Source organism: Dasypus novemcinctus, chromosome 5 (assembly GCF_030445035.2).
Source record: "Dasypus novemcinctus isolate mDasNov1 chromosome 5, mDasNov1.1.hap2, whole genome shotgun sequence".
Classification (NCBI taxonomy): domain Eukaryota; kingdom Metazoa; phylum Chordata; class Mammalia; order Cingulata; family Dasypodidae; genus Dasypus; species Dasypus novemcinctus.
Window position 1 is genome coordinate 31,529,518 of NC_080677.1, and position 27,734 is coordinate 31,557,251.

At 38.8% G+C, this 27,734-nt stretch overlaps 1 non-coding gene across 1 annotated transcript; it reads right to left on the reverse strand.

Annotated features, from left to right (window-relative positions):
• Positions 1-11,495: 11,495 nt before the first annotated feature.
• LOC111762597 (U6 spliceosomal RNA) lies at positions 11,496-11,602 on the reverse strand. Its single transcript, XR_002795679.1, has one exon. It is a non-coding gene; the product is annotated as a U6 spliceosomal RNA (small nuclear RNA).
• Positions 11,603-27,734: the final 16,132 nt, after the last annotated feature.

Sequence of the window (27,734 nt, forward strand, 5' to 3'; positions counted from 1 at the left end):
AAGCTCACAAGGGAGATTCAGGTACTGTTATTAATATTGTCTCCTTATAATAGAATAGATTATGAAGGGAGAGACTGAAATCTGGATGATTTAGTTAAGTTATATATTTGAGCTCCAAATTAATTCAGCAGTGACTTCAGAATAGATAGATCTTCAGACCCTAAAGCCAATCTCAAACGTTAAATAATATCCTTTTCATATTTATTCTTCTGCCAAATGAGAATAATTATGATGCTCATAGACAGTGATAAGGTTTTTTGCCATTTTTTTTCTAACTGAGACTAGATGCAAAATGTATTCTTTTTGCTAATGTTCTTGAGATGACCTCAAAATCTTAGATTTACATGCTTATGTTTTTATTTCTTATAGCTTGTGATAATATGAAAATGAGATGCATGAACAAAATGTAGAAGTGCATTTTATTTTTCTTTTGTAGTCTTTTGGCTCCTCATAGCTCTGTTTCTCCTCTGTTCATATCTTACTTTCCACAAACCATTTTATTACCAAGATTAAAAAATCCATTCTTTCTGGGAAGGATATTTTTTATATCTACAGGCATTCTGCTTTATGCTTATAAAAATATAAAGGACAAAAATTGCATTAATGTTGGGGTAGGTGATTTTGTCATGAAGGATAAGAAAATGTTTCACAAAGTCTTGCTCTACTTAGATTATACCTAAAATCTCAACAAATGGCAGGTATACTTCTGGACTTCTTTTCTATAGAATCAAAGAAAATGGATCAAGAAATGACTAAGTATATCCTGTAATTTGAAAGGCAACTTGGATCATCACAGAGTCAGTCTGTTTGCATTGAAATACTATATTGTTTTACAGGTAAATACTAGTTAAGAAGCTTTGGATGTAAATAAAGTACCAAATAAAAAGTGGCTTTTAAAATAGCTTATTTTTCAAATTTGTAGAGACATAAAGTGGAGTACAGGTTGGCAGTGAGGGGAGGGAAAGGGGGTGTTAGTTCTTAATGGGTAAAAAGTTTCTGTTTGGGGTGATGAAAAACATGATAATGGTAGCACAAATATTGTAAATGTACTTGTATAAATGGTTAAAATGGAAAATCATATGTTTTATATTATATATATATATAATATATATATATATGCTACCACAAAAAAAAATTCTATAAGCTTATTTTTATCACAAAACAAAAGTCAAGAAGGCTCTAAGCTGGCTTCTCTGCAATTTCTTAACCTTCTCCCTCATGGTCACAAGATAGCTTCCTGGGCACCAAGTATCACATTTTCACAAATCACATATAAAAACAGGAAGGTTGTGGAGGAGATGGGAGAACGGAAAAGGGAAGAAAGGCTTTTCTTCCTTTTCTTCTCTCTCAGATACCCAGCAGGTTTCCAATTCCATTACAGGACATAACTGGGTCAAAAGGGAGGGTGAGAATGTGAGTACTTGGCATTTTCTGCCTCTGCTGTGGGAGACAGGCCAGGCCAGCAAGGCAGAGGGGGGATGGAGGATGATTTTGGGGTGGCAACCAAGGCCCAGGGGGCCTTGCAGCTATGGTTGCTGCGTGTGCCTTACTGGTTTCTTAATGCCAATGATCTAAAATGTAGAGTGTGTGAATGTGACACAGGGTGGGAGGAAAAGAGTGGGTGGGAAAAAACATGACTGGTATAGAATAGCGGTCTGAAAAATCTGTACCCCAGAAGTTACGGAAAAGTCATAAACTCTCCCTAATCACAAAGCTGTTCAAGTTGGCATGCAAAACTACCTGTTTCATCAGCTGCAAAGCGAATACTAAACACTGAGAGTCAGTCCCCTCAGATTCTCAGTGGAATGTTTCCCATTCTCTGAAGCCTCACACATATTAAAAATGCTTTCTGTTGGGGTTTCCCTTTGTACTGGTTTGACTGGAAGCGTACCTCATATTTGTTTGTTCATAATTGTTATTCAGAGTTCTCCTGCACTGCTCTAGGATCAGGGTTTAGGAAGGAGGTAAGGAGTTAGAAATTCAGAAACTGATGGACAGAGCATAGTTGACCCTGCTTATTAAAGATAATACAGTGAAGCAACCATGGCTCAAACAATTGAGCTTCCGTTCACCATATGGAGGATCCAGGTTCCATCCCTGGACCCTCCTAGTAAAAAAAGAAAAAAGGCGAGGCCAAGCGACACACCAAAAAGACGAAGATCTAACCAGATAGAAAAAAAAAAAAGATAATATGATCTCATTTGCATTTATTACTGAAACTCCCCCTGTCCCCCGTTACAGAGGTCACAGGACGATGCCAGCCCAGGTTTTTGTTTCATTCGATAGAATTTCACCCCCTTCCAGCAGCCTCCTAAGAGCTAGTCTCAGTATTTTCATTCGAACAAAACAGTTCATGCATGGCACAACAAGACAGGAGCTTACTGGTCATTGTATACTGTAAAGTATAGACAAACAGATCTTTGTTTTGTTGTTGTTTTTAATAAAAACAGGATAATGTACATCCTAATCAAATTTAAAAGTGAGGCATTTGAATATTTTTAATTGGAAGGACTAGTGCACAGTGCCACCTTTAGCCAAATCTACAGTTCCCGTTTCAGGCTTCAATCATAAATGTGGGCATTGTTGCCTTTTATAATACACCATTGATAGAACGCCAACTTTAAAGCCAATTAAAGGTTGGCAGTCTTCCTACCGTTGGCAAAGGAACCTTGTTAACAGTTCCCCTTGTGACAAGTTTGCAGCATAATCATTGATTTCTGGAAACCTTATTTAGCACTTACGGATATTTTGAAATCTCTAATGAATTTCTTTTTATAGACGTTTTTATGTTTTACTCTAATTTTTTAAAGGTGTTCAGGTAATTTAATTTTATACACTCAGATGGTACAGATATTTATATGTGAAAGACAAAATGTAGAGCATGTAGAACTATATTCTATAAATAATAAATAGTTTGCTCATAATACTCAAATTTTAATGGCTCCATTTCTGAAATATAGTTGTACCCAAATTCATTCAGATAAACCTCACATTAGAATCAGACTATGCAGATACTACTACTCTGTATAATAAATTACAAGTGCTTAAAATGATGTATGGGAGCCCTGGATGATGTTATGCATGTTTGTTTTGTAAGTTCACAACTTTTACTGTACACTTATTGTTTATGTAAATTCATATATGAATGGTTTACTTCAATAAAATTTTCATGGAAAAAATATGGTTAGAATAAGTAAATTCTTTTAGTTATTTACTTCAAATAAAAGTGTTTTGGAGGCTAGTAAAATCTTTTTTATCATTTCATATGGAAATAATTTGATAAGCTTGGCAAAGATGTGAGAAACATAAAAATGAGCTAAGAACATTGAAGTTATTTTAGTCTTGAATTAGTAATACTGAACAGAGAGCTAGCTTTCACCAGTTAAAGAACAGTCTGATTATATGCTATCCAAAATGCGAATGCTGAAATGAACTATAACAAGTTCTCAGTAGGGATTTTTTATTCTGGCATGACTCAAGTAGATAATATTAATTCAAGGTGACACAAAGCATCCAGATAGTCAATAGTAAAAATTACATAGCATTAAAACAAGATTATAGAAGGCAATTCCAATATTCAATGTTAGAAATTGGATAATATTAACACAAGATGATACAATGCATCCAGATATTGGCAGTAGATTGATTCAGGTAGAAATAAGCCATCCTCAGAAAACTCAGGAATCTTCAGAAGTTGTTTATATCATTTTTATCTTATGTAATCTAGCCACACTTAAATTAGTAATACTATACAGAATCAGAGGATCAGAAAGCCACGTAATTTAACATACCTTTATTTTTAACCATTTATTTCTTGACCCACAATAGTGTTTATGTCACAACTACATACCAATATAAACATCTCTTTGCCCCATTTTAAAAAAAGAACTCTATTGTTGTTATCATTGCAGATTTAAGTAAATATATATCATTTAGTTTTATTTAATAAACAAAAACTATTCCAAAGAATTATACCAATTGTTCAGGAATAAATTTTTTTTTTGAAATTTAAAATAAGATACAATTTAAAAGTTAGTAAATGAACAAAAGGACAAATATTGTATGGTTTCACTAATATGAGCTAAATAGATGAGTAAACTTACAGAGGTAAACTCTAGAGTCTAGGTTACTAGGAGATAGAAGTGGGTTGTGAATGGGAGCTGATGCTTAATTTATGTAGAATTTTTAATAAGGTTTTTTGTAAAAGTGTGAAAACGAATAGAGTTGATGGCAATACATTACAATGATTATAACTAACACTGCTGATTTATAAATGTGATTATGGCTAAAAGGGATAGTCCTTGGATGTAAATGTCAATTGAAAGGAAGCTAGAGAATAATCTAGGGAATGTATAAGTGATTTTGGTGGTGGATGAAGATTATGGTTAATAGTATGAATATAAGAAGGTTCTTCTTTTGCAAAGTGTTAAGAATATGGTGATATATGGAGAAAAATACAACTAATGTAACTTACAGATAATAGTTAATAGTAATATTGTAATATTTTTGCAGCAGTGGCAAAGAAGATATTATATCAATTCCAAGGGTCAAAAATATGGGGGTATAGAGGAATGTGGGATTTTTCCTTTTGGAGTGATGAAGGCATTCTAAGGTTGCCTGGGGTAGTGACAGCCCAACTCTGTGATGAAAATGAGAGCCACTGAGTGTGCACTTTGAATGAATTGTACAATGCATGGGACTGTAACACAGGGAATCCAGTGGTGGAACATGGACTGTGGTTAATAGAACAAATGCGAGAACATTTTCTCATGAACTATAACAAATATATAATACTAATACAGGGTGTTAATAATCAGGTGGTTTGGGGGGAAAATACACCAAATGTAAGATGTGAACTATAGTTAGTAGTAATATTTTGATCATGCTCTTTCAAAGTTTGTAACAAATGTTTCACAACAATGTAAGGTGTCGGTGGTGGGGTGATGTATGGGAGCCCTGTATGATGACATGAATGTTTGTTTTGTAAGTTCACAACTCCTACGATACACTTATTCTTTTTTTTAAAGAAATGTGAATTTTATTTATTTATTTTTTAAGATTTATTTTATTTCTCTCCCTTTCCCCCTCATTGTCTGCTCTGTTTCCATTTGCTATGTGTTCTTCTGTGTCCGCTTGTATTTTTGTCATGCGGGAAACCATGTGGCTTTTTTTATTCTTGCCTCATCTTGCTGTATCAGCTCTCCATGTGTAGGGCACCACTTCTGGGCAGGCTGAGCTTTTTTTTCACGTGGGGCGGCTCTCTTTGTGAGGCACACTCCTTGCCCATGGGGCACCTTTAGGCAGGGGACACCCCTGCCTGGCATGGCACTCCCTGCGCGGGATGGGGGCCAGTTTACCACACAGGTCAGGAGGCCCTGGGTATGGAACCCTGGACCTCGTATATTATGTATGTTTACGTACGAATAATGCATTTCAATAAAATTTTATTTGTAAAAGGTTAGTAATTGATGTTGATAATGGTGAAGCAACCTAAATAAATAAAAATTAAGGTTTAATTAAATAAAGTATATTAAATATAGGCTGGCATGGCACAGACTGTTGCCTACCCATTTCTGTACACCTTTATTTCTTCCCAGCCTGGTTTCATTCTGGGTGGCAACGTATCTAACGAAAATTCGACATTTTCCAGCCCCCTTAATAGTTAGATGTAGCCTCCTGACCAAATTCTGGCAAATGAAATGTAAACAGAAACCTCCTGGGGCTTCTGAGAGGATCCCTTCAACAAGCCGGTTCGTCAGGGAGGAATGGCCCTTTCTTCTTATGCTGAACTTCAGCAGCCAAAGTGGATCATAAAGGGCCTTGAGGCTGGAAGCTCCATACAGAGGATGAAGGAACAAAAAGACAGAAAGAGCCCAAGTCCTAGAAGACTTCTCGCAGCATGCCAGCTTCATGGGTCTAGGAGCATGCGCAGTCGCGCAGGGCCCCGTGTTCAGAAGGCCCCCTCGTTTGGCTTAATGCACTCTTGTCACCGTCTTGAAATTCTTGATTCTTTAACCTTTAAGTTGTGTTTTGCAAGCGAAGAATGATGGGACAATGGATGGTGCAGGAAAAGGAAATAGGTGCAACATGCATGCCCCCTGTTCTTTGCTGCCCCATTCGCTTGTAGTCCCATGAGCCCAGAAGTCTGGTGGATCCACGATGAGCCGTGTTCAGAGAAACTTAGAGCAAGTAGAAGGTGTGTGACATCTATGATGATTTCATGGGGCGCTGACAAACCCCAGAGGCCACACTTTGCATTTGAACAGAACTTGCTGCATAGAAAGAAGGCAATAGCGTTCTAAGAAAGACAAACAAGCAAGGAGTGCTCTCATATCACTCATGTTACTTCCCTGTAGCAGTCCACGGCAGACCCCGAAATTTACGACACAGAAAGGAAAAGACAGGCATCCCATAGTCCCGCTTCCTTTCTGTCCTTCCTTACTCTTCTCTTACCTTGAGGTAGAGATGTTGGTAGCATGCTTAAGTCTCAAGGAGTGAAAGAATGGTTGAGTTTGTACGGTGTTTTCAATGTTCTGGCAAGAACAAAGTGCATATTCATGTACCAGCTACAAAATACAGGTCGTGTTATTACAGCAACTCTGTATATAAGTTAAATACTCTGATATTTACATTTAAACTGCTCAATATTAAGTTGAACGGTAAATTCATGTTAATAATTTAACAAAATTTTTGTTGTTGTTCCGTAGAATGACATTAAATAAAAAATTTGAAAACCACCATGACAGATTAAGAGATTGTGGAAGAAAAGAATAAGATTTCTATGTTAGTACCTTCAATGGAACTGTTTTCCTACTTTTTGAACAAGGGGCCCTGCATTTTCATTTTGTAGTAGAACCCACAATTACATAGTCAACGTTGATTTTGTGGAGTCAACTCCATCAACCCTGAATTGCCTGCTTTTGTTGACTTTTGCATTTAAATCACTGCTATTTAGTTTTAGCCAAATCTAATCCTAACTATAGATGTGATATACACCGCCGGCACTAAAATGCTACTAAAGAAGCATATTTGATGTTTTGGGAAACTTATTTTTCTTAGATTAAAATGAAAAACTGGGTTATATACAGTATGTGACTTTTATTAAAAAAAATACTTATACACAAAGAAAAAAAACACTAGTAATAGTTACACCAAAATGTTCATAGTGTCTATCTTTAGGGGTTGGTATTATTGTTGATATTTTCCTTGTGTGTGCATGTGTATGATTTTCTGTATTTTTCAGTTTTTCCAAGTTAAACATTTATTACTTTATAATTAGATAAAATTTAGAAAATTTACTAATGAGTCCTAAAAATGCGTGAAATTTACTATTGAATCTAGAAATTGTATAAAAACTAAGCCTCCTGTAATTACTTACAGTTTCCTTAACTTGGGGCATTTCAAATTATAATAATGATATATATTTCTTGTAATAACTGAAACACTACAAAGTTGTATAAATAAAAAGCTGTTTTGGGGAGTGGATGTAGCTCAAGCAATTGAGCACTGGTTTCCAACATACGATTTCTGGCCCCAGTACAAAAAAAAAGAAAGCTATTTCATCTATTATGTTCTCACTATCACTCTAAGTTGAACATGTTAAAAGACTGACATTCTTTTGCAAATTATATAATAAAATAAAAACTATATAATTTTTCTCACATACACACATACATATACATATATGTACACAAATGTACATATGTAGAGATAGCTTGATTTTTTAAAATTTATTTGTTTTCCACGTAATGGAATCCTATTATACATATTACTCCACAAATTACTTTTTTCACTTAATATATCCTGAACCTCTCTACCAGTCAGTAAATATAAATTTAACATTTCTATTTCCTTATGCATAGATAGGGACACATCATTTTATATCGCATTTGGCCTTCTAATTTTGGACGTTAGAGGAGTATTTTTTAAATACTCTGTCTGTTATGCTTTGAAGGGCAGGAAATGGCTGGGATGTTGCTTTCACGTGAACGCACTGTGGTCTTGATCACAAGTCCATCAAAAGGAATGCTTTAAATTTGTGTTTTCAGACAACATACATTTCCTGCCAGTGCGTTTTCTCCTTGCCTCTACTTTTTTATATTGTGTTTCATCCTGTATCACCCTAAGATATCTATTCAGTCTTCTAAGCAGCTATTTGTTTATTGATGCTGCATCATCCACCCTCCTCTCTTGGTGGAAACTAGATTTGATGCCTTGAAGAGGTAAGCCAGTATATCATTTAATTTTTTTTTTAGTTAAATGTCAGGAAGCTAGGAAAAACAGAAACTTTACATGAATAGTCCATATGAGCAGAACCTTCTGAGAAACTGTGAGATTTGGGGAAATCTTTCTTGGGCTGTAAAATATTTACAAAATACCATGATGATATTTTAAAATTATGATTATTCCTACATGATACTGAAAAGAGGTTTTGGAAGGCATTGTCTCTCAACTGACCAAATTATGGCTTTGTGTAGATACGGTCTCAGTGAAATCCTTAGTTACCTCAGTGTCCTTATGCTATGAGACTGCTGGCAAGAAGATTCTGTCTACCCTAGATTGCATGTGCATGCATTCGACTAACTTAAATTTTCATTTCATCTAAGCTGGCAAAGAGTTACTCTACAAACCAATGGTTCTCTTAGAATTTTAAGATATGTTACATGATAATTGAGTTGATTCATCTTGCTAACAAACTCATCATTTCATCATACATTTATAACCAATCATACCTTCTTAATTTCACTTATTTATGTTTTTTTAAAAATATTTATTTATTTATTTCTCTCCCCTTCCCCCCCCACCCCAGTTGTCTGTTCTCTGTGTCTATTTGCTGCGTGTTCTTCTTTGTCTCCTTCTGTTGTTGTCAGCAGCACGGCAATCTGTGTTTCTTTTGGTTGTGTCATCTTGTTGTGTCAGCTCTCTGTGTGTGCGGCACCATTCCTGGGCAGGCTGCACTTTCTTTCGCGCTGGGCCGCTCTCATTACGGGGTGCACTCCTTGCACGTGGGGCTCCCCTACACGGGGACACCCCTGCGTGGCAGGGCACTCCTTGCACACATCAGCACTGCGCATGGGCCAGCTCCACACGGGTCAAGGAGGCCCGGGGTTTGAACCGCGGACCTCCCATGTGGTAGACGGTTGCCCTAACCACTGGGCCAAATCCACCGCCTATTTATGTTTTATTATCACTAAGAATTTTCATTTTGCACTGACTGTGGCCTGCAGTCTGTGCTGATGAGGCTAGGGGATGTTCTTATTCCCCTCGGAAACATGGATTTACCCTTTGGGGGTTATTTAAAGAAAAAAAGAAAAGAAAACTTGATGGAATTTTTACTCCCTAAATGAATTGAGAAAAAAATGGATGGAAACACAGAATATAGATTTTAAAAAGTCTTAACATTTAAAATATTGTGATAAGCAAAATAAAGGAGAAACGTTTTGAAAGCTGAATTTTAATACTGAAAGGCATGTGGGCCTCTGTTATTTTAAGGCCTCTGCTCACAATGGAAATAGAAAATAAAAACTGAACACACAAAAAACTAAAACTAAGGGAAACGGACTTGGCCCAGTGGTTAGGGCGCCCGTCTACCACATGGGAGGGCCGCGGTTCAAACCCCGGGCCTCCTTGACCCGTGTGGAGCTGGCCCACGCGCAGTGCTGATGCACGCAAGGAGTGCCCTGCCACGCAGGGGTGTCCCCCGTGTAGGGGAGCCCCACGCGCAAGGAGTGCACCCATAAGGAGAGCCGCCCAGCGCGAAAGAAAGTGCAGCCTCCCCAGGAATGGCGCAGCCCACACTTCCCGTACGGCTGACAACAACAGAAGTGGACAAAGAAACAAGACGCAGCAAATAGACACAGAGAACAGACAATGGTGGGGGGTGGGGGGTGGAGGGGGTGGTGTTAAATAAATAAATAAATCTTTAAAAAAAAACCCTGAAACTAAAATGAAATTAAATCTGCTCAAAATGCATATCAAGAAATGCTATTTCTCTACCAATTTAGGTCATTCTAGGTTAAATGTGCTAATTAAAGAGGGCTTTGTCCTTGAAGGCCAGCCAGGCCAGAGGCAACTTTATGCAATAAGAGTGTCTCTGGCTCCTGCCTCTCCAAACAGCTCCCTTTACCATTTGTGGCCACCTCCCCTCTCCCTCCCTCCTCTCCCTGTCCCAGCCTAAATCTTGCTCTCAGCTGGTAGCTAATTACTGTGTAAAGGAGTGGGTTTGTGGAGAAAATTGGTCTGCTAAGTATTTACAATGTATTTATACGTTTAAACATTTTTCAGTTATTAGAAACAGGGAAGAAAATTCTGGTAGTAGAAAACCTGTTTGGCTCTCGGGCTATAAACCTGCTTGGCAATTTAATAGAATCAAGCCTCAGTAATTAATTTTGTGTGGTATTTTGTTAAGTGACCCCACGGTATCTAAGCTGCAGAGGTGGAAAAGGGCGGGTAGAAGTATATAGCTACTAGTAACCTTATTTTCTTTTTCATAGAGTAGAAGTAGTCATGGAATCTACCAATCTGGAAAAATTGCCGTTTTCTTCTTCTTTGATTTTTAGCTAATGGGGAAAAACCACCACCAGGAGAACTGTAATCAGAAAGTTTTGCTCTTATAGGGGTTCAAATATAGGGTTAATAGGTTTAAATATTGGGAAAAATAGAGCTTAATCATCAACCACTTCCTACCTACAACATAAACAAACAGGCTTAAAGATGGTAGGACTGAAAGCTTTAGTATGTCCTCTGGCTAAATTCTATATTTAAGCTGGGAGAAATCCACATTTGATTAGACTCAAGTATAAAAAATTAAGTAAACACAAGAAAATTGTTAGCTTAGTTAAGTACAAGTTTTTACTAAGATGGTATGTTCTTTTACATCCTTCTTTTAAATGGGATTTTTTTTCATAGTTAATTATAGCTCTAAGTTATATAGTTATATTTTCCTAATGAAGAATTTAAATTGCTTAAGGTGGTTTCATGGTTTGAAGACCAGAGGTCTGCAAAGTTCATTGCCTATGTAATCCCAAAATAATTTTGAAAAACATTGAGTCCCTTGAACACTTTATATTGATACTTAAAAATGTTTTGTAAGTTTAAATTATTTCAGACTTTGTGTTTTCTGGTGTATTGTCATGTGAATATGTGCTTTAACCATGTTTTAAATCAAATCCTTGGTGTGTAGGGTTTCGTTCATTCAGCTGATAGATTATGTCCATCATGTAAATATATCACTAGAGAAGCTCGTTAAGTTAGACTTACTGTCTATCATTTTAAAATTAAATACATGGGGTAATATTCTGAATGCAAATTCTGTGGGCGAGAGACAGAGAAAATGCATGGAGACTTGCCCTGCGTTTGTTGCTTGGTTGAAATAAAGCTTTTGTTTTTTAACTGAGGTGTCTTTGCTTTGTTTTGTCTTGTTTTTCTTTGCGGGGCGAAAGGAGATGCCCACTCTGAAGCAATGCATTCTTTTTTTTCTTTTTTGAGAGTTGCTGAAAAATATGGAACACGTCACAAATTTGCATGTCATCTTTGTGCAGGGGCCATGCTAACCTTCTCTGTATCATTCCAATTTTATTATATGTGCTGCTGAGGTGAGCACAATGCATTCTTAATTATCCCCCTATGAGGTGTCCCAGAGATTTTTATATCATGGAGAAATGCACCAAGATCCAATTTAGGATGAGAGAGAGATGTGCCTATATTTTGTGAAGAAGGAGACTGGGGCATGTGAAAAAGGGAAGTATTGGCAAACCTTAGGAGGATGGCTCTCTAGAAAAGGACTTGTGGAGGCTGAGAATCTGGAAATTGATTGCATTAACGCTATCCCTCCTTGTGTATGATTTGGGAAGTCTTCAAGTACCCTGGGGATATGTGTACCCAGTTAGAAGTCCACTGCTCAAAACCGTTTTTAGAAGAGAAGTGCACGTGCTGCAAAGACATGACAAGATAGCCTGCTAGTGGTGAGACACTCAAATAGCAACAAGCATTCCAGAAACTTAGCAAGCAGGCCACTATGAGGATAGCTTACATTCCAAGGCCTAATTCTTTCCTGCTTTTTGTTGCTGTTGTTTTCGTTTGTTTGTTTTTGAGGTACAATGCCATGGATTGAACCCAGAACCTCCTAGGTGGGAAGCTGGCTCTCAACCACTGAGCCACATCAGCTCCCCTGAGTTGGTTTTTTCATATGTTTTTGCTTGTTTGTTTTTTTGTTTTAGGAGGCACTGGGAACCTTACTGGGGACTTCCCATATGGGAAGTGGGCACGCAACTGCTTGAGCCACGTCTGCTCCCCTTTCTCATGTTTTGATGCAAGATTTTTAGAGATGAAAAAGCCTATAAGATAGAGAACTATAAAGCTAGAAGAGTGGAATAAATAGCAGTGAAATTTTTTTGAACTTTTTGGCTCTAAGTCATATAGGCATCTTTTGACTCAGTGTTTCTGCTAAAAGTCCTAAATTATAATGATATCACATTAAGTGAAAATGTAAAGTAAAACCACATGTCAGTGAGATTGAAATGATGTGAAAAATTGTGCCCCCCACTTTGAGACCACACATTATATGAAAATCCAGACTTCATAATAAATAAATTTCATGTTCCAAAGGAATGCTACAAAGGAAATCCCTAAGCAGTATTTCAAGTTAAATATCTTTTCACTTTACCAGACTTTCCTACAAAACATATCTTTCCCTGTTGTTCTCCAGAAATTGTAAAACATCTAAAATGAGAGAACTAGCTACAAAGAGAATTAAATCTCTACCATATAGCAGACATTTGTTGCTTTCGTTCTTTCAGCATTTCTGTCTCCCATCTTCAGGTATCTTAATTCTCCACTTCATCCTCCCCCACTCCAAGTCATTCATACTCCCTGCATCATAGAAATTGGCATGTGGTCCAGACCTCGTCAATCATAGTCTCTCATCCTCCTGACCATTCACTGCCAGTGGTAGGCATGTTACTCATGCTGAACCAATTAAGACCTTCCCTGGGGTATTTATATGAAACTGGGAGCAGGACAATGAAGTTGCCAACACATTGAGTTTTGTTGGGTGTCTTATGGAAGACAATAGACAATGGAGTTTTCCAAACAAAGGGGCAGAACCAAGGCCACATAGATAAGAGTGGGGAAAGATAGAAAGATGCAAATAAGTAAACATGTGTAAATTATAGGAAGGCTTGAGCTTCCCCAGGACCTGGAGGTTATTCAGACAAAGATTTTCCTGTATCATCGAGGGATAGAGAGACCCTGGTAACTTATGGATGACAGCTAAAGGTCAAACAAGCATCTGTCAGGACAGATACAACCTTGTTAGCATTGATGGAATTTCCTGCACTGAAAGGAGCACCAGATGAAAGGCACCAGGAATGAAACATTTTTAGAGTTGATATAAGTTGGGTTCACTGTAATGTTTTGGATGGAGGGATAAACTGAGTGTGGGTGGTATTGGGCACCAGGGCAGCTGCAAAACTTGTGTTTCATCAGCACCACCATGTGGCTATGACACCAACAATGACCAAGCCCTAGCCCAATGGGACGCTTTGGATGACTGGGCAGAATTTTTGGTTTTCTCTTGTAAATGTGCAAACAAGTAGGTGTGTAGATTTCCAGAATGTCTTACAGAAAAGAAACACATTCTCATGTTATCAGAGAAGTATTGTTTGGATAACAAAAATAGATGGGTCTTCTTGTAGTCTCCCAGGCTTGGGAAGTGGAGTTTATAGGCAGTGGTGTGCTGCAGTTGGCTTGTACCATTTTGTGAGAGCTGATTGTTAAATTTTCTGGGATTTTGCAAGCTGGTTGTTAAATGCAGCCATTTCGAAAAGTTAAATTCACATTTTCAATTTAATGACAATAGATTTATTGAAAAAGAGTTAGCAGATTGCAATATAACTCCACTTGTCAAATTATAGTTGAATTGCGACCATATGCTGGCTACAGATATGAGTTTTGACAAAAGTCTACAAAAGCATTCAATGAAAATCCATTAGATATATGGAAGTTACAATAAAGAGTATTGTATATTTAATCATTATTTGTAAACTGTGTGCCACACATCATAAAATTTATAATAAACTTATTTGCATATATAAGCACACTTTTTTCCTTGGAGAGCTAGCTGTTAACCATTTACCAGCACAGCACTGGTTATAGGTTATGTGTTTATAATGAATTACTAATAATAACAAAATATAAGTAATGCATCGTTTCATCCACTCACACCCACTTAGTTCCAAATTAGTATGAATCTATCCAGAGTCAACTACTACATCAATAGTACGAAAAGATCAAGCTGTTACCAGGAATCCCCTTTCAATTGTTTCTTTAAATGCACTGGGGACAAATACACAAGTGAACCATTATAAACATACTTAAAAACCATCTTAAAATATTAATTGTCTAATATTTCTGGAAGGTGACATTTTATTCCCACCCATGTAGTTCAACTTTGTATCACAGTATAAAAGGTTAGATCTCACCATGAGCTACTTTTTCATGGAAAAAGTAAGCAGATGGATTGCTATGCATGATGACAACTAGCATAATTCTTTTGAGACCCTAAAAAAGAAGCACAAGAGAGGTTTCCTCTTCAAAATGGCAAACTGAACACACATGTTTGATCTGGATGTCATTAAAATGATAGTAAAGGGGAAAATCAAAAAGGAAATAAAATCACAAGAATGAAGAGGACAGGGTGAGAATCATCAACAGATGAGAGACTTAAAAAAATTTATGGAAGTTAGAAAAGAGAAGGAACCATGTGATGGATTAAACAGAGAGAAGGAAGCCACAACCCGGATGCAACCAGGAGGGGCTGCAGTGACAGTAGGAGTGTATCTGTACAGTAGAACATTAGAAAAGATCAGGAATGGAGAATTTGGAATCAAGCCATCAATTAAGCATGAGAAGAAGATAAAGATATTCAAGGACTCAGAAACTCCCTTTCTTGGGAAGTTACTTGAGGATGTACTCAATAAAAACAAGGGAGAGGGGAAATCAGAAAGATAATGACCTGGGATACAGAAAACATGGAACTAATCAGGGGTTCAATGAAAAGAAATCCCCAAATGACTACTAGTGCAGCAGGCCTAGAAATGTCTTTTAAAATTAGTTTAAGAATTCAGTGGGGACCAAAAAAGAATGTCTTCACTAAGAGAGGAATAAATTTCATGCTATAAATAGAATGAATGAGAATTGTAAGGTATTTTGATATAGTAAAGAAGGCATATTCCTTCTCCCAGGAAAAAAGTCAGAAACTTCAGGGAGAACAACAACAAAAAACAAAAGTAAAGTTGTAGTCCAAATATTAGTTAATCTAAAATACAGTATAATTTTGAGCAATTGGTAAAGTATCAAATAAAACAATCTATTTGATTATGTCAGAAGCATACTACTTCACATATTATAGAGGTTCTAGAGTAAAAAGCAAACCCTTAGCTCTGCAGTGAACAATACTCTCATGGTCTAAATAATAGATGTTATTAATTACTATTCAATTTTAGGATCAATTTGTAGGTAAGACACAAAAAACTTAATTATGGCCACAGAACAGAATATAAATCACTCTTGACAACAGAAATGAAAGATAAAGCCAACATAAAAAAGGAGGTGAAACTTGAGGAAGAGAATTAAAGGGGCAGGAGAAGACTAATAGCTTCATTGTACATAATGGAGAGTCAAACAATACTGTCATAGAGTAAGGAAAGGGGAAATAGAAGTTTAAATATTATTTTTAAAAGTTAAAAAATTATATAAAAAATATCTGGAAGAGGAAAAGCAGGGGAGAGAGATGATGTAGAGATAGTTTAAAAGAGTGAAGTCCTCATCTTTCAAAGTGGAGGATCAACAAATAAATCAAGAAATGACAATATAAACATTATTTAGATTTATGAAGTCTCTACTAGAAAAGTAAAAGCAATATGGTTAAAAGCTATGACTTCTGGGGAAAAAAAGACTGTTGTCTCTCATTATAATTGCGTATATAAGATGAAAAAAATGTAGACCATGTGTATATATTACTTTGATGAAAATACAATTTTAAATAAAATAGTGAGGCAGGATAGCATCTGAAACATGGGCTCCCAACTCAGTTTGCATGTATTTAGTATCAGCTCACCACTTAGTAGCTGTGTGACCTTGAGCACGTGGCTTAATCACTTTCTGACTTTTATGGCTGTTCTGAGATTAAGTAAAATGATGTATGCAAAATGATTCACAAACTGCATAGCCTAAGGAAATTCTCCATATTGTCACCTAATTTTGAAATAGAAAACAACAGAAGCTATCCTTGAATATAAATTGGTAGAACCTCATTAGAAGGGATTGTGAATAGTTCTTAAAATGTGAAATGTGTATTTTTTGACCCAGCTATTTCATTTCTTGGAATTTATACTCACCTCTTTACTTTAAGTTGTCAACTTAAGAGTATTCATCTCATCATTGTTTATAGTGGCAAAAATATATACATATAGTATTAGGGAATCACTTCTGGTGGAGTAGGGAGCTCCAGAACTCAGTCCTTCCACCAAAACAGCTATTAAACAGGAAGGAACTGTTTGAAACAATTATTTTGGGGTGCCAAGGGACAGAAGAACACTACACCATCCAGAGAAGAGGGGAAGGATGAGGCTAATAAACTACAGTAAAGAACAGTGAATTGCTCTTTCCACATGGTGGCTGCCAGCACCCATCATCCACTCTTATGGCAGGCCACCTTTAGGTCCAATCCTTGGCTAGCTCCCTGGTAACAGAAAGGGACATAAAAATTCTCTTCCCCAAGAACAGGGTTGGGCATTGCCATTCATTGATCATGGATTTTGATTAGACAATTTGGATTGCTAGAACCCAGCTCTGAGGTATTAATTTAACCTTCCCTGGACAAAGGCAGTGTACCCATTGTTTCAACCACACCGCCAGACAGGGATAAAGACAGCGGAGATTTAAAGATGAAGACCTTTCTCAGGACTTTGGGAAGAGTTAAACTCAGGGCTTCATCCCAAAGCAGGCCAGGAAAGCACAGCTTTGGGGAGCTGTTAAAGAGGATTTTGGTGTTCTTCCTTATCCTCTACCCAGGGAACTTTGGAGCTGGTCTGTGCCCCCTTCCTGGGTCCCTGGACCTGTTTTAGCTGGGATATCCTGACTTGGGAAAGGCCTCTCCAGGATGACCTTCCTCTCAGAATTTGCCCTCCAGGCAAAATCAGCTAGAGACAATGAAAGGAGTGTAAAAAACTAACAAAAACAAAACAGATCAAGATTCCCAGAGAAAGAACAGAGGAAAGGAAGGTGAAACAATTACACAAAAAGTGCAATCTTTAAAGTGTATCACATATCCAGGCAATTATCAGATGAAGAAGAGCTGAATAAATCTGACCAGTAAAATGAAGGCTGTTGTACACATTTAGAATAAGGCTCATTAAGCATCAAAGAAAAGCCTTAACACTGAGCCAATAAACAATAAAGCCCTAGGCAAACTTGGGAAACTGACCTTCAGAGTAAATTCATCAAGATAATCAGGTACCTAGAAATCAGCAAAAAATTACAAGCCATACTAAGAAATAGGAATATATGGTACAGCCAAGAGAACAAATTAAAACTTAAGAAGAGACAGAATTTGGAAACACTAATCAAAGTTGTTCAAACAAATCTCCTAAATCAAGTCAAGGAGATGAAGGAAACTATGCATAAAGAGATAAAGGATATTAAGACAATGTGTAAACATAAAGAAGAATTTGAAAGCATAAAAAGAAACAATAGAAATTATGGGGATGAAAGAAATGATAGAAGAGATGAAAAATATACTAGAGGCATACAACATAAGACATGAAAAGGCAAAAGAAAGAATCATCAAACTAGAAAAGAGGACAACTGAAATATTATAGACATAAGAATAGGCAGAGAAAAGAATGGAAAAAATTGAGCAGTGTCTCAGAGACTTGAATGATAGCAGAAAGCATGCAAACAATATGCATTATGAGTATCCTAGAAGGAGAAGAGAAGGGAAATGGGACAGAAAGAATATGTGAGGAAATAATGGCTGAAAACTTCCCAATTCTTATGAAAGACATAAATATACATATCCAATAAGAGCAATGTACTCCAAAAGAATAAATCATAATAAACCTACTCTGAGACACATATTAATTAGAATGACAAATGCCAAAGAGAAAGAGAGAATTCTGAAAGCAGCAAGAGAAAAGTGGTTCATCACATACAAAGGATGCCCAATAAGATTAAGTGTTGATTTCTCATCAGAAACCATGGAGGTGAGAAGGCAGTGGTATGATATATTTATGGTACTGAAAGAGAAAAACTGCCAGCTAAATTTTCTTTATCTGGCAAGCAGTCCTTCAAAAATGAGGAGAGTTTAAAATACCCACAGATAAACAGAAACTGAGAGAGTTCATCAACAAGATAACAAGATATCTGCCCTACAAAAAAATACTGAAGGAAGTGCTGCAAGCTTCAAGGAAAAGACGGGAGAGTGTGGCTTGGAGTAATGTGAAGAAATGAAGGTTATCAGTAAAGGTAACTAAATGGGTAAAAAGAGAGAGAAAGACATTACATATAAAAACTAAAGGATAAAATGTCTGGAGTAAGTGCTACCCTTACAGTAATAACATTGAATGCTAATGGATTAAACTCCACAATCAAAAGGCACAGATTTGCAGAATGAGTAAAAAAGCATGACCCAAATATATGTTGTTTACGAAAGACTCACCTTAACCCAAAGATATAAGAAGGTTGAAAGTGAAAGCCTGAAAAATGATGTTTCATGCAAATATTAACCAAAAAGAGATGAGGTAGCATATTAATATTGGATAAAACAGACTTTAAATGCCAAACTGTTATAAAAGAAAAGAAGAGCTCTATATATTAATAAAAGTAACAATTGACTAAATATTTATGGACCTAACCATGGTGCCCCAAAATACATGAGGCAAGCACTGGCAAACTGAAGGGAGAAATAGATGTCTCTACAATGATATTTGGAAACTTCAATACACCACTCTCATCAAGAGATAGAATATCTAGAGAGAACATTAATAAGGAACCAGAGAACTTGAATAATATGATAAAAGAGTTAGACCTGACAGACATATATGGAACACTGCACCCCAAAACAGCAGGATATACATTCTTCTCAAATGCACATGGATCATTATCCAGGATAGACCACATGTTAGGTCATAAAACAAGTCTCAATAAATTTTAAAGGATTGGAATTATAAAGCACTTCCTTGACTATAATTGAATGAAGCTGGAAATTAATCATAGGCAGAGAACATGAAAATTCACAAATATATGGATGTTAAACAACATACTCTAGGCAATCAGTGGGTCAAAGAAGAAATTGCAAAGGAAATCAGTAAATATCTCGAGATGAATGAGAACAAGAATACAACAAATCAAACCCTATGGGTGTGGAGTGGGTGTAGCCTAGTGGTTAAGCACACACTTCACAGGTACAAGGTCCAGAGTTCAAACCCCAGTACCTCCTAAAACAAAACAAAACAAAACACCTATGGGATGCAGTGAAGGTAGTGCTGAGAGGGAAATTTCAGGCCCAAAACACTTACATTAAAGAAGAAAGAGCTAAAATCAAACACCTAGCTGCATACCTGGAGGAACAGCAAAGTAATCCCAAAGTAAGCAGAAGGTAAGAAATAACAAAGACTAAAGAAGAAATCAATGAAATTGAGAAGAAAAAAAAAAATAGAAAGAATTAACAAAACCAAAAGTTGGTTCTTTGACAGATCAATAATATGACAAACCCCTAGCTAAACTGACAAAGAAAAAAGAAAAAAAGAGAGAATATGCCAATAAATAAAATCAGAAAGGAGGACATTACTACTGACCCCATAGAAATAAAAAGGATCATAAGAGGATGTTATGAACTACTGTATGCCAACAAATTAGACAACCTAGATGAAATGGACAAATTCCTAGAGGCAGTTTGATACTATTTATGAATTCCAAAGGAGATATTGATTATGTCTATAAACTGGTCTGTTTCTCTGGGCATGATACCCTGATTGTAGTAGATTCAGCTGAGATGTCTGATTAAATTATGTTAAGATTGGGGCTTTGATTCAACCACGTCATTAGAGTGTGACTCAGCATTGAGTCCCAGCTCCTTGGGCTGATAAACAAACTCTCACACTGAAGCAGACACACAGAAGAAAATTCACAGTGCGGCTGTATGGTATTGTTTATGAATTCCAAAAATATATATTGGATTGTGTTTGTAATTGGTCTGTTCCTCTGGGTTTATTAGATTGTATTAGATTCAGAAGTTTCACTTTTACTTTATTAAATCACTATTAGGACTTTATTTGACCATGCCATTAAGGCAACTTGGGTTGAGTCCCTGCCCCTCACCTCCTTTTGTGGGCTATATAAACAGATGCTCAATCAGGATCAGGCAAGTAAATACACAGTGAAGCAGATACATGAGAAAAGAGAGAAGGCGCCATTAGACATGGCAGAGGCCCTGGGAGGAGAAATGAGACTGATAGTCTACAGCTGACCTTGTAAAGAGAACAGGGCAGCTGAGCCCAGAAAGAAACTAGCCCCAGGAAGAGAGGTGAGCCTTATGCCAGCCTACAACTGAGATCAGAAGAAGCTGGTACCATGGAGCTTTAAGAGGGGAGAAGCTTTAAGGAGGGGGAAGTGGATGTGGCTCAAGCAGTTAGGCTCCTGTCTACCATATAGGAGGTCCAGGGTTCAATTCCCGGGGCCTCCTGGTGAAGGCAGGCTGGCCTGCACAGTGAGCTGGCTCGCACGGAGAGCTGGCTTGTGTGGAGAGCAGGAGTGCTGGCTTGCACAGAAAGCCAGCGCATTAAGATGATGCAACAAAGAGACACAGAGGAGAGACAATGAGAAATGCAACACACCAGGGAGCTGAGGTGGCACAAGAGACTGAGCGCCCCTCTCCCACTCCAAAAGGTCCCAGGATCGGTTCCTGGTGCTGCCTAAAGAGAAGACAAGCAAACATAGAACACACAGTGAAAGGACACAGAGAACAGACAGTGAGTGCAAAACAATATGGTCAGGGGTGGGTAATGCATAAATATATCTTTTAAAAAATAAATGAAGTATTTTGAAAGTGAAATAAAATGAAACTAATTCATTGTTTCAGTTAGGGTGCTTTTGCCTTAATGTAACAAAAGACCAGACTCCACTTAGTTTTTATCGGCTTATACAATGGGAATTCATGGGCCCACATACCTGGAAGTCCAGAGCACGGCAACCTTCAGGTTCAGCCTCGTCCAGCATGGCAGGACGGTTACTCTTCTATTTGTTGGATTCATCCTCACATTGACTTCTTTCATGGCAAAATGCTGTCTCCACATCTGCGCTCCTCAATGTCCGGAGAAAGAGCACATTTCTTCATATGAGTCTCTTCTAAGAATGAGGTAAATGTTTTCTCAGAGGCCTCTGCAATGACTTCTCAGACTTTGGGCAAAGCTCAAGTGGTAGAAGCAAGCCTCTGCAAGTCTCCTCTCACGTCTCATTGGCCCAAACTGGTTCATATGTTGTTCCAGAACCAGGTCCTGTGGCCAGAGGAATGCTGTGTGCTGAGTGGCCTGCGCTCCTGCACTGGTCATGAGATTTCCTTAGAAATACACCCCATCGCTATTACTTAGAATACAACCATTAGGGAACTAGAACTATATCCCTCAAGAATACCAGGCCTTCAGAAAATAGAGAATAATGATCACATGATGAATGTATAATAATTATAAAATCCAAAGTGGGACCCATTAGATTTAACTTTCCCTCGTTAGTGATTGACTACAAAGAAACATTGTAAAGATTTCAGAGAGCAGCCTATAAAAAGCCTGACAAATAAGCTACAGAATCTTCCCTTGCTAATAACAAGATCGAGTAAAAATTGCTAATGATATTCTGTCTCCCCCCGGATTCAGTTCTAGTTAGGGTAAATATTGGCTCTATTCAAGAGAAAGAATGGCAAGTCATAACATTCTGGTTCTGTTGTTTCTCACAGTATTTCTAGCAAAAGACAATATTTGAAAGACCGCATAATGCAAGTAGAGCAGAGAATTTCATGGGCACCGTCTATGATCAATTACTGTTGGCCATATTTCAGACTCCAGAGTCTGCCCATTTAGCTCTTGAAAGGCCTGAAGTTCTCCATGGTGTTCTGCTAGGTGGGATGCTATGGGTAAGAGTGGTGAGAGAGAATTTTTTGGACTTAAACCCATAATTGCAGTGGGTATTTTAAATGCTGGTTAAATGCAGTGATAGAAAAAGTCCATAGTGTGGAGGTTGGCAGCCTAACTGCCTATCAGGAATGTGCTCAAAATCTGAAATACTCTAGGGTTCTTTCATGGATTTGTGGCCTTGAGTTTAGGGGTGATGGGAAGTAGACTTGGACCTGGATTTGAAGTGCCTTCAGGGGGCATTACAAGTTTGGGTTCCCCAAAGGGTTCTGCAGGAAAGGAATCTATTTAGTGGTCTATATCACTCTGTCATGTCCTGCAGGTATATGGTTGAGTATCTAGTGCTAAGTGTGCTTAAAACAGGTGATAAACTATCTTCAACAATAGTCCAATCCTGGAATGGACCCAGAGCAAAAGGAATGTTTATGATTAAATTGTATGACATTGTACCCTAGGAAGCTTAGAGAGCAGGAACAAGTATAATAGCTCCTTGGGAATCACTGGCCTCTTTCGGCCAAGGGTACCCTTTGCATTTGTCTGACTACTAAAAGAAGTTATGTTTGATATGGGACCATTAGAAACACTAATGAATCAAATTAGTTCTCTCGAAAGGGCCCCAGTGGCCCTCTCAGTTTGCATCCTGGCACAGTAGGCACAGTAGGAAGACCTGGCTCCAGGCCATGTCAGCTGGAACCTCAAACAGGCTGTAGTTGCACAGGAGGCCTTCCTTACTCCCAGGTTCACACTGCTGACTGCCAGGGTATTCCCAGAGCTCTGCCAAGCATGGGAAGATGTAGGAATTCTCTTTTCATGGCACTGGGTGAGTGAGACTTGCCAATCCTTTTTTTCTTTTTCTTTTTATTTATTCCCCCCTCCACCCCCATTGTCTGCTCTCTGTGTCCATTCGCTGTATGTTCTTCTGTGACCGCTTCTATCCTTATCAGCAGCACCAGGAATCTGTGTTTCTTTCTGTTGTGTCATCTTGTGTCAGCTCTCCATGTGTGCAGCGCCATTCCTGGGCAGGCTGCACTTTCTTTCACGCTGGGCGGCTCTCCTTACAGGGCGCACTCCTTGCATGTGGGGCTCCCCTACGCGGGGGACACCCCTGCGTGGCAGGGCACTCCTTGCGTGCATCAGCACTGCGCATGGGCTAGCTCCACACGGGTCAAGGAGGCCCGGGGTTTGAACCGCAGAGCTCCCATTGTGGTAGGCAGACGCCCTATCCATTGGGCCAAGACTGCTTCCCTTGCCGATTCTTTTGAGGTTGCAGGACTATAAGGGTTTTTGAATAAAAGATGCATTAGCTTTCTAACTTCCTTATCTAAAGGCATGTTAAACCTAAAATAAATCATTGGAAGAATTTTCCTCTGATCTTAATTTCTAGTGACTGACAGCTGCTCAAGGTTTCATTCTGAACTTACTGAGAGCGCTGGGACTTTTTGAAGTGGTGTCTTTAGGAGATGAGAATGTTAATGAGTAACTCCTTCACTGCTGTAATAATTAAGTTCATTTGGCATAAGTCTCTGTGAAAACTATTGATTGTGCAGCATTTCCTTGGGACAAAGCCCTGACTGTGGTGGCATTGGGAGCTTTGGTCTTCATTGTAAACATTCGTTTGCAAGGGTTAGGGTCGTTACAGGATTACCGGCTTCATGAGTGCTGTGCAATGGCTGGATTACAAGTAAACTCTTGGTCCTCCAGAACTGCAGTCCAGTATAGCAGCCCCTGACCACATATGGCTACTGAGTGCTTGAAATGAGGCTGGTTCAAATTGAGATGTATGGTAAGTGAAAATAGACCCAGGATTTCAAAGATTTAGGAAAAAAAAAAGAATGCAAACTACTTCATTATAATTTCATATTGATGACATGGTAAAATGATAATTATTTTTTAAGATTTATTTATTTATTTCTCTCCCCTCCCCCCACCCCAGTTGTCTGTTCCCTGTGTCTATTGGCTGCATTTTCTTCTTTGTCCACTTCTGTTGTTGTCAGCGGCACGGGAATCTGTGTTTCTTTTTGTTATGTCATCTTGTTGTGTCAGTTCTCCTTGTGTGCAGTGTCATTATTGGGCAGGCTGCACTTTCTTTCGTGCTGGGCGGCTCTCCTTACAGGGCACAGTCCTTGGGCATGGGGCTCCTGTACGCAGGGACACCCCTGCGTGGCACAGCATTCCTTGCGCATCAGCACTGCGCGTGGGCCAGCTCTACATGGGTCAAGGGGGCCCGGGGTTTGAACCGCGGACCTCCCATGTGGTAGACGGACGCCCTAACCACTGGGCCAAGTCTGCTTCCCGATAATATTTTTTAATGGTGGGTTAAATAAAATATATTCTTTAATTTCACTTGTTTATGCCCTTTTAAACTGTGGCTACCAGAGCATTTAAAATGACATGTGGCTCTCATTATATTTCTTTCGGATGGGGCTGCTCTAGAGGACAGTCAGACAGACAGCTGAGCTAGTGAGTATGTCAAGAGTCTGCAAAATCTGCAATCTATAACTATTTCTTATAGAGCAGGCTGCCTCTATGTTCAAGGCATTTGAAAGTGAATTTCACTGGATTTGTCCAGAGATGAGTATTCTGTTTCCATTTTAGGCCAGGACCATCAGATTCTCAAAATCTGGAGTAAATTAATCAATCCAGAGAGTCATAAACACATTGCTAATTGCTAGGAAAGTCATGTTTATAACCAGTACTCAAACAGTTTGAATTGGATATGGAAAAATGTTTTCTATTTATTTCCTGAGAGATGTGCCCAAGGTTGCAGCCTATATTAAGATCTAATGCTCTGATGAGCCTGGAACCCTTAGTCCTGGCTGGAGTGTTGGTGAGTGGACAATGGACCCCATGGTCACCGTGTGTAAGCCATCGGATTCCTGACCTAGGCTTGCATTCCTTCAAGAAGCATGAGACCCTGGGACCCTGGCTTTAAGTGAAGAGGGGACTTTACTACAAGAACAGTTGGCTATATGTTGTGGTTATATTACATATGTAAGTCAGCATCCATCACAAATGCACCCTGAAAGGCTGGATGGGTCCATGTTAGACACTGAAGAGACATTAGACTTTGGCTGGCACCAAAGAAGTCAGGACAGTAGAAAAAGTGAGGCCCAGGAAATTGTGATGGCCCTAGCTTTTCAAAGCAAACACTCCAGTGACTAGTCTCACCTTTTCTCCTTGTGGTATCCTTGCTATGCCATGGCGCATCTGGAGAGGGTTTACCAGTCTTGACCCTATACTTCTAAGTAGCTTGATTCAACCATGACCCAGGAAGGGTACTCTCGGGCACCTAGCTCACTCGGATCAAGCACATCCGACCAAAACACCCAGTGGGCTTTTTACTTCAGTTAGGTTCCTTCCAGGTGTCTCATTTTTTGGCTTTCTTTTTCATTCACTGTCTGGCTGCAGACCTTTGGACTTGACAATTGTATCTGATAGCCCCAGCCTCAGAGTCTTGTGTCTTCCTCAAGGGCTTTGTCTTAGACCTGTTCTACCAGATCCTCTTTATTTGCACTTCCACAGGTGTACAGGAAAAGCGTTAACATAGCTGGCCTGACTGCCGTCCTTTGAAAGACTTGCTTACAAGTTTGGCTCTTGGCTGGCTTCTAGGAACTTGGATTTCAGAAGGGTTGCCACCTTCCTAACTGATAAGAATGGCTCACTGTACCAAAATTCTTTGTGCAAACAATGCGATTTAAACTGAGTACCTCCTTTCTTTTAAGAGCCTGGGCTTTTGGTACATGCCTGGCAGAGTGCCTGTGACCACCCCCAAGAAAAACTCTGGACGCTGAGTATCTAATGAACTTCCCTGGCAGACATTTCACATGTTCTTACAGCTCACTGTGGGGGGGATTAGGCCTGCCCTGTGTGACTCCGTAGCAAGAAGACTCCTGGAAGCGTCAGCATGAATTCCTTTGGACTTTGCGTCATGTGTATTTCCCCTTTGCTGGTTTTGCTTTGTAGCCTCTCACTGTAATAAATCATAGCTGCTAGTATGACTATATGCTATGAGTATCAGTCCTAGTGAATTGCTGAGCCATAGGGTGGTTTTAAGGATTCTTGACATACCAGGAAACAGGCAAAAATCGCTGCAGGAATATTGGGCTGTGAATAAATTCTGGTTTGATTTTCTTCTTAATGAGTTAGGAATTGAAGCCCCTGGATACACCTGCTGTTACAGAATGAGGTTGGCAGATCCAAATTGCTAAATCTAAGGTGAATAGCACGTGGAAAATTGGCATATGATGTAGACTTCTCAAAAGATGCCTGTGAGGAAAAGTTACCTAGCGTATATTTAAGAAACGTCAGTGGAGGAAGACCAAAGAAGGGTTGGAGGATTCAGCGTGGCAGCAGGCACACAAATCAGAGGCGGGACCCTTCTGAAATAGAAGACAAGGCTATATACCAGTAAGAGAATAGAGTAACATTGGCTGAGTGGGTTGAAACCAGGAAGTGTGTTGGAAAAACAAAATTTGAGCACAAGGACAAACTTCTTTCTTAAAATGCATTGTTCTTGATAAAGCTGTAATCAGGAATCATTTTAGAAAGAATACGTTCACAAAAAGAATTTGTTTTCATTGTTCTATCCTAGAAAATGTGTTGTCTATATATTTCTATGGTTGGTGTTAGATTAGGCTTAGCACTGAATATATATTATGTACCAAATATTCATAAAATATTAAACATCATGCTAAAGCTTACTGCTTTTACTGTCCCATAGAAAATCAATATTTAGTTTCCTAATGGAAAGGCAGCCCCAAAACTTTTAAGAAACATGATATGTAGCAGGACTTTATAGTCGGATGCCTGGTTTTGAGTTCCAGTTCTAGGAATTAGCTGTGTGAACTTGATCAAGTTAAATAACCTCTTCATGCCCTAATGATCTCATCTTAAAATGGAAATAATAATTGTAATTACTTCATAGGGTTGCTGAAAGGGTTATCTGAATTAATCCATATAAAGAATTTATGTAGGGAAGCAGATGTGAATCAAGCAATTCAGCTCCTGTCTGCCATATGGGAGGTCCAGGGTACCTTCCTGGTGAAGGTACGCTGGCCTTGCATGGGGTTGTGGCCCACACAGAGTGCTGGCCTGAGTGGAGAGCTGGCACAGCAAGATGATGCAGCAAAAAAAGACACAGAGGGAAGCGGATTTGGCCCAATGGATAGGGCGTCCGCCTACTACATGGGAGGTCCAAGGTTCAAACCCAGGGCCTCCTGGCCCATGTGATGAGCTGGCCCACGCGCAGTGCTGATGCACACAAGGAGTGCTGTGCCACGCAGGGGTGTCCCCCGCATAGGGGACCCCACACACAAGGAGTGGGCACCGTAAGGAGAGCCGCCCAGCACAAAAAAAGTGCGGCCTGTCTAGGAATGGTGTTGCACACACAGAGAGCTGACACAGCAAGATGATGCAACAAAATGAGACACAGATTCCAGGTGCCGCTGACAAGAATACAAGCGGACACAGAAGAACACACAGTGAATGGACACAGAGAACAGACAACTGGGGTGGGAGGAAGGGAAGAGGAAAAAAAAACTAAAAAAAAAA